The sequence below is a fragment of the Lactuca saligna genome, chromosome 2 (assembly GCF_052625555.1).
Source record: "Lactuca saligna cultivar CGN05327 chromosome 2, ASM5262555v1, whole genome shotgun sequence".
In the NCBI taxonomy this organism is placed as follows: domain Eukaryota; kingdom Viridiplantae; phylum Streptophyta; class Magnoliopsida; order Asterales; family Asteraceae; genus Lactuca; species Lactuca saligna.
The window spans coordinates 151,537,197-151,546,066 of record NC_136418.1 but is presented as its reverse complement, the minus strand read 5'-3'; the positions used below and the strand labels follow the sequence as shown (position 1 = coordinate 151,546,066).

Here is an 8,870-nt window from a genome sequence, read left to right as displayed (position 1 = left end):
ATAATTCATAATTTAAATACATTCATGCATTTCAACTATAATTAGGTAAGTTGGAAGAAGACTAATTGTTTTTCAAATGAATGTGAAAATTGTTTAATTGTGAATTGAATTGCTCATATAAACATAATTATGGAATGAATAATATGTGAAAGTTTTCCATTTTTCCAGTTTGTTAACCATAATCATTGAAGTTACCAACAATTTGTATTATTTATAATTAGGGCAAAATATCATTTTGAAAAATAAATTAACTTTACCTTTACAAGACTTAAAAAAAATTAAAATAAATAAATAAATAAATAAACAAACAAATAACCTCTCTGAATAAATGATAATTTTACCAATTTGTTTAAAATTTGGGGGATGAATAGCAAACAAATATTTACTTTGTTGATTAACTTGAGAGTATAATCCATCCCTTAATGGCTATATAGTCTATTACCTTTGCAATTATCACAAAAATGCGTATTATATACAAAATAATGATTAAAAGAAACAGGGAATGTCCATTTGAATTGAAAGAAACAGTTGCAAGCATAATCTTTGCATCTCCAAGACTCCAACTAATGTCCTGACCCAACTAAACCGTGATTGACAAAAGAAAAAGAAACGCACAATTTTTGAAGCATAGAAAAAAAAGATATACTAAAATGATTAATAAAAATAAAATAAAACTTGGAATTTAGCACACATGTGGCTGTAGTTTAGTGGTAAGAATTCCACGTTGTGGCCGTGGAGACCTGGGCTCGAATCCCAGCAGCCACACACTATATTCCTTTTTATTTTGATTTCGTCTGGGAAGAATTGATTACCTTGAGAGTTTCATAAAGCCTTACACCTCATCCAAATACTAAAATTCAAATTATCTTCATGATTTTACTCGACTCTAAATAATAATCATCTCCTAATTGCTCTATTTCTCTTATTTTCTATCAAACAAAAGTGAGGTTTATTACATAAAAAGATATATTATTTCTTAATATTTTTCAAATAAAATATTTTTCTTTACTATCTAAACCAAAAAAATTATATATATATATATATATATATATATATATATATATATATATATATATATATATATAATCCAGTTTACAGTTTTTTATCAAATAAAATTATTTTTTTCTTCAAAAATTATCAAAATTTTATGTTTTTTTTACAAATAAAACAATATGCTTATCTATATAAAAGATAAATTTTGATTTTTTTTTTTTTTTTTTTTTTAAGAATTGAGGTTAGTGTTAAGTTTAGATTATAAAAAATAGGTTTTATCCAAAAAAAATGTCAAAAATATTGTGTTTCATGCAATTAACTAATAAAACGGGGATTTAAAATCCTGTGGGGGTTTTACTGGTTTTACTCATTTTTCAAAATTAAGCTACAAGGCACAATTGATTCTAAGTATTAGCTCTAAAGAATTCAATTTACTCCCCTAATTAAACTGGGGTTTTACCTCGTTTTAATCATTTTTCAAAATTAAGCTACAAGGCATAATTGATTCTAAGTATTAGCTCTAAAGAATTCAATTTACTCCCTTTATTAAGTTGGTAATTAATATACTTTCTAATTTTTCATTTTCATAATCCAAGTGTAACATCCCAAAAATTAAAGTAAAATTTTTAATTTTTTAAAATCAATCCAGAGACCATAATTGTTTATAAAACATTGTTTTCAAGAGTAATAATAAAAATCAGAGTATCTCCAAAATCCAAAATCATAAAGTGTGAAGGAAGTGCACGATCACGCATTTGCTTTTTCCCGATCATCTGAAGTACCTGAAACATAAAACTGAAATCGTAAGTCAAAGTTTAATGAGTTCCCCTAAAGTACCACACACAATCAAACAGATAACAACATGCGTATATGAGCCTTCAGTCTGACTGGACCATCGTGTCGGGCTTATAGCCTATCTAGACTGTCGTGCATGGCCTACAACCTATCCGGACCGCTCTTTGGGCCTTCGGCCTAACTGGACTGCCTCACATGCCTAAAATCTATCCGGAACGCTATGGTATCTTGGTCTTCAGCACAAAGTAGGTCCGTCTCACCCCAACAAACCGTAACATGTTGACATATACTATAACAATCAATAACCAACAAGTACATGTAATTATATAGACTTGCCAATTTAACACATTGTAACAACGTGAATTTTCAAAACAAATTTTCATTTTTAAAATAAACATTTATTCATAAGAGAATATCAAAACATAATGTATCCAATGTTATCATAACAAATCATATCCCAAAATCTCACAACATAAACTCCATGAGTGTGTACGGATCATGCTGACGCCTTCCTGCGATCCTTACTGGTACTAGAAACACATAACACATAACACAGTAAACATAAATGCTTAGTGAGTTCCCCAAAATACCACATACAACACATATTAGCCACTCGAGGCTATTACTCTGTATAACCCTCTAGTCAATGTGTCTCAATGGGACCCTCCTGTCCCATAACTCTGTGGACCCTCTGGTCCTAACTCTGTGAACTCTGAATCATACATAGCACAAATCACATAGAAATCACATCATACAAAAGCATACAAGATACTCTGTCACATAACTCTAATTACCACTCTAGGTAAACTATAGTGAGAAGACTCACCTCGGGTAACTCGGTAAATCTCGAACTCGGTAATACTGGTCTAGCCTCCGCCCAATCACATGGAATAATTACTCTAATCAATACAGCTCTTAAAGGCTAGACTAATCCCTCTCTAAGTTCTCTCAGAAGGGTAAATGTGACATCCCCGATTTCACGGCCAGAAAAGACAGATTTGTGTATGCTTGTTTTTAAAATCAGAGTAATTTTTTAAAGAAAACAGTTGCGGAATTTGTTCCCAAAACCAAATATGATAAGAATTTATCAAAACGTTTCTCAAAGAGAATGTATTTTCATCATATAACAAAACCTCGGGAAGTCATGTTTCGATACAGACACATAAGCATAAACAGAACTTACATTTATTTACACTAATGATTTACATCTCCTTTAAATCTATCAATGAAATATGTCTTCGTATTGATACCTGTGATACAAAGAAAACTGAGTGGGTCAGGCTTGGGAGCATGGTGAGCATATAGGGTTTTCGACCCACAATAATATAATTATTATATTCAATCATTAAACAATCAACCCAATTACCTATCCCTATTATCTTCTTTATTTCTCAAGGTTTTATCCTATTAAACAACTATCCTTCCTTCATTCATTCCTAAGGATTGACCTAAGGAATTAGCACAAACTTCCATTGCTACAGAAAGCGCATTTGCCAACATTATCCTTTAAGCGCCTCTGTCAGGATTATGACATTCACTATTAGGCGCATCTGTCAATATTATCCTTAAGCGCATCTGCTAGTATTATGACATTCTCTATTTGGTGTCTCTACCAATATTATTCCTAAGCGCATCTGCTAGCATTATTACATTTTCTTTTAGGTGCATCTACCAATATTATGCTTAAGCACATCTACTAGTATTATGTCATTCTCTATTTGGTGCATCTACTAATATTATGCTTAAGTGTATCCGCTAGCATTAAGTCATTCTCTATTAGGGTAAAATGACCACTTTACCCCTGACCAAGTCAAAGTCAAAGTCAACTTCTAGTTGTGTGACATCCCCATTTTCACGGCCAGAAAAGACTGATTTTGTTTATGCTTTATAAAAATCAGAGTTCTTTTTTTAATAAAAATGTTGCGGAATTCGTTCCCAGAAAAACACGATAAATATGTTATTAAAACATTTTCGAAGAAACGTATTTTATTCATTTTAAAACGTTTGGGATGTCATCGTCAATACAAGAACATAAGCATAAACAGAACTTACATTTATCTACACTAGTGATCTACATCTCTTTAATCTCTCAGTGTAATGTGACTTCATATCAACACCTGTGATATCAATAAACTGAGTGGGTCAGGTTGGGAAACCTGGTGAGTACATAGGGTTTTCAACCCACAATAATATAATTATTATGTTTAAATAATCAAACAATCAACCCAATTACCCATCCCCATTATCTTTTTTATTCTTAAGGGTCTACCCTAAGAATCAGCTATTTCTCATTCATTCATTCCTATGGATCATCCTAAGGAAACAACATGAAGTCCATTGTTTGCCAATGACACATTGGTCAAGCGCAGCTGCTAATCTTGTCACTTAGGCGCAGCTGCCAGAATTGGGACATTTTCTATGAGGCGCTTCTGCCGGTATTGACCTTTAAACACTACTGTCATGGTCATAAGGCTCCCTATTAGGCGCAACTGCCGATACTGTCCTTAGAGCGCAGCTGCTAGGACGTTTACCGTAGATCTAAAACATCTACGGGTTGTGGCACAGCTGCCAGTGCTCATCTATAGGGTACTAGGTCCACTGCTGCCAATGTATACCCATAGGGCACTAGGTCCATGCTACTAATGTTCCTCCATATCAACTTTTATCGCTGATTATTCATCTACCCATGTTTTACCCAACATATTTTGTAGATATAAAATACTTTATACAGTTTACATCATTTAAAACATGTATAAAAATCTTTCATCAGCATAGACAACAAGTATTCAGACAATATGCACACATAGCACATAATTTATAATAAAATACTTCATATCTATGTGTAAGATGAAAGGGACCATGCACTCACCTGATTAGGTGGTGATTCCGAACTCAGACAGCACTTCGTTATCTCAAAACAATTTTCCTCGACAAAACCTAGTATCAATACCACTAGGGTTTAGTTTTTAACGTTAACCACGACTAATTAATAGTCTAATTATTATTACTATTATATAAGCATTAAATAACACTCAATATAACTCATAATAATAGCCCAAATAATTATTTTAAGGTCCTAATAATGTTACTATAATTAAATAAAATCTATATTAAATATAGTATAGGCGTAGCTCACTTACAGCGAGATTTTATTAAAACCCGGGCTTCGCTGGAGCAGCGTTTCCAAGCCGAAAGTTTTTCTTCTCGGAGCCGTCGGGTGCTCCGGGGCTTTCTTCTCGTGCTAGGGAGGTTCCGTAGACTTGGGAGGGGTTTAGGGAGGCTAGAGAGAAGTTAGAGAGAGAAAGAGAGGCTTATGGTGTGAAGAAAATATGAGGAGTTCACCCTTGTATTTATAGGAGTTTTATAGTAAAGTAGTCTCTAAGCTTCGTCCGTAACTTTTGCATACGAGCTCCGTTTTTGTCTATCTTTTTACCGTTGAGTTCCTATTAATGAGATCTTCAACTTTCATTTAGACCTCGTTGGCTAATTCTCATTCTATCTCGGATTTACAAAACTGTATCGAATTCGCCGCGCTCGAAAAGTAGGGACTAAGCTTCGTCCATAACTTTCGCATACGAGCTCCATTTTTGTCTGTATTTTTACCGTTGAGTTCCTATTAATGAGATCTTCAACTCTCATTTAGACCTCCTTGGCTAATTCTCATTCTATCTCGGATTTACAAAACCCAGATGTATCAATTGTATGTGTTGGATTCAAACAAAATCGAGTAAAAATCAGTTGCATGGCGGCAACTCGGCGAGTCGGGAAGAACGACTCGGCGATTTGGGTCGCGAGTTCCCGATTCCTTCATTTTTACCAGTGTCGAGTGAACCCAGTGAGCTAGAGAGTGGACTCAGCGAGTTGAGGGTCAACTCAGTGATGGAGGGACTCGGCGAGTTGTTCATCAACTCGGCGAGTCAAAGGCAATCTCCTTAAGATCAAGAACAACTCGTCGAGTTTGTTCATCCGGCTCGGCGAGTCGGATGAAGATTCTCTGAGTTCTTGGATCAAGAGGGTACTCGTCGAGTCGATGCCAGACTCGACGAGTAGCAACGAGTAAGAGTGAAAAGTGAGAGTAGGACTCGGCGAGTTGGGTGGCCCAACTCGGCGAGTCAGTCCAAATGAGAGTAACTTTGACCAAGGGTAAAAGAGTCATTTTACCCCAAGTGCAGTGTTTAGTATTTGATTGAGTGTGTTTATGGACTTGTAGCCGAGGAGATTCAGGAGCAGCAGACGTTAGCTTCCCGAGCCACACACTCAGCAGCCAGCTTACGAGGTGAGTTTCCTTCCAGTAGGAACGGGTCTAAGGCCACAATGCCGGCCCGTTCAGTTAGCAGTAGTTTTCGGATTTAGGTCCGATGCAGTAGCTAGAATGTTCGATGCCTTCATGGCTCGAACACGATTTGTGTGCTATGTTTTATGCGTTAAGTATTATGTGTTCCGGGCTACAGCCTGATGTAGTATGCCGTATATGTGATTATGCTAGTTGATGTGTTATGCTATGCCATGTTCAGTCAGTCAGTTCCGGACTTCGGTCCGATGCAGTTAGTTCCGGACATTGGTCCGATGCAGTTAGTTCCGGACTTCGGTCCGATGCAGTTAGTTCCGGACTTCGGTCCGATGCAGGGGACAAGGTCCCAATCAGTTCCGGACTTCGGTCCGATGCAGTTAGTTCCGGACTTCGGTCCGATGCAGGGGACAAGGTCCCGGTCAGTTCCGGACTTTGGTCCGATGCAGTTTCCGGGCTTCGGCCCGATGCAGTGGGCAAGGCCCAATATGTGTTTATATGTTATTGTATGGTATGTGGTAGTTTGGGGGAGCTCACTAAGCTTCGTGCTTACAGTTTCAGTTTTGGTTTCAGGTACTTCCGCAAGCAAAGGGAGGAGCTCGGGGTGACGGCATCGCACACACCACAGCTATAGCTTTTAGCCTGGGATTGATTTAGTTTGTTTTGATTTGCCGTAGTATGATACAGTCTCCGCACAGTGTTTTCTATTATGTTGGAATACATCACGTATGGTTTTATTATATGACACTCTGATCATGGTTTTGATAATATCGAAAAACGAAATTTTTGGGTCGTATTTTTGGGTTGTTTCAGGGAGAATTGTAACATCCCGAAATATCAAGAGTAGAGTTGAAGGGCTAAAAGAGTAAATTGGGAAAGAGTGACTCGGCGAGTCCATGTGCGGACTCGGCGAGTAGAGTCGCGACTTGGTCGCGTGTTAAGTGGCCGACTCGGCGAGTCAGGGTAATGGACTCGGCGAGTAGGCGCTGAGTGGAGAAAACCCTAATTCTCGGGGTTGAGCCTTATATAAAGATCATTATGTTTCCCTCCCAGCCTCTTTATCACCCTTTGAGCCCCAGAAACCCCTAAATCACGAAGAAGCACCATTGTTGGATGGAGTGGAGCTTGGAGAATGTATTTGTGAAGGAATTTTGGGAGATTGAAGGCTTGGAGCAAGGGGCTTTATTTGAATTCGAGTCTCATTTCAATTAGGGCATTCCTTTGAGGTAATATCTCATTTTTTTGAGCTGCTATTTCTTAGATGCATCATTTTGGGGATGTTGGAGGTCATATCTTTGGATGTATTGGAGTTTAGAGGTTAGATCTGAGGTTGCTACCTCAGATCTGGAAGGGAGAAGGTCTAGAGTGCATGAAAGTCTGTGTTTGTGAGTGGTTGATGGAGTCATCTTGTCCCAAATCCTAGCCCAATGTGCAAACGGCTTAGATCTCTTTGGATTCACGTAAAGTTTGCCACTTTACGTGATGGATGGGTTGTAGGAGGCTAGATCTATGTTTTGGATCAATTGCATGGCCTGGAGTGCTTCTGAATGGATTCAGAACGGTGGTACTCGGCGAGTCACATGGGTCGACTCGACGAGTTGCTTGCAGATGGCCTGGAACTCGACGAGTTGGAAGAACAACTCGGCGAGTAGGTTGAAGATAGCCTTGGACTCGACGAGTCCATTTGGACTCGGCGAGTCTTGTCGAAGAGTCCCAAATATTCTCTGGTAGAGTCGAGAATCGGTGAGTTGAGGGATGACTCGGTGAGTCGAGTGCGAGTGGACTCAGAGTTGTTGGACTCGGCGAGTCTTGGGGTGACTCGGCGAGTTAGGTCGCAGATTGAATGAAGTTCTGATTATGGGAACTCGACGAGTCACAGAGTTGACTCGACGAGTAGGGTCAGTCAGGGGTTGACTTAGACTGAGGACTTTGATTTCGACCAAGGGTTGGTCGTTGACTTTTAGGGTTTGGTCAGCGATGTGGCCTTTGGGCCAAGAGAGAGGTAAACTAGTCTTTTACCCATGAGAGGGTGTTATGAGAGGATTTATTCTAGTCTCGAGAGTTATATTCATGAGAATATTTGCTTTACGTGTTAGGCGGTGGCGAGTTTGAGATTCCAGTGTGGGGATATCTGCTTTCTGCTTGCCAGGTGAGTCTTCTCACTATACTTTACCTTGAGTAGGTAACCAGAGTTATGTGTTCAGAGTATTTGTATGCTATATGTACGTGATGTGTTGTAGTGCATTATTTCTATGTGATTTATGCTGTGCATGTTTATAGAGTTGGAACCGGAAGGTTCCGAGAGTTAGAGCCTGAGGGTTCACAGAGTTTGGGTGCACGGACCCATAGAGTTATAGCCTCGAGTGGCTAATATGTGTTACGTGTGGTATTTTGGGGAACTCACTAAGCTTCGTGCTTACAGTGTTTTGTGTGATGTTTTTTTTTCAGGTTTCTTTCAGTATCACGGGACGGCACCGGCTTGATTGTACACACCAGAGAAAGAGTCATATTTTGGAGGATCCTGGTTTTCTATGCAAGTGAAAATGGAGTCATGTTTTGTAAATCGACTATGAATGAGATTTTAAACAAGTGTTTCTAAGAATAAAATGATTATTTTAAATGAAAATTTTGTCTTGAAATTTACGGTGTTACAAGTTGGTATCAGAGCCTTGGTTTGAGGGATTCGGATGCGCCTTTGGGTAAATCTGGACTCAAAATGAGGAAGTAAGAAAAGTTTTAAGGAAATAATTTTCTAAAAATGAATAAGGGTTCAAAGAGGAAGCAAGAAAGAGCA

At 38.1% G+C, this 8,870-nt stretch overlaps 1 non-coding gene across 1 annotated transcript; it reads left to right on the top strand.

The window, feature by feature from the left end:
* Nucleotides 1-693: 693 nt before the first annotated feature.
* Nucleotides 694-765, top strand: TRNAH-GUG (transfer RNA histidin (anticodon GUG)). Its single transcript has one exon. It is a non-coding gene; the product is annotated as a tRNA-His (tRNA).
* The last annotated feature ends 8,105 nt before the right edge of the window (nt 766-8,870 follow it).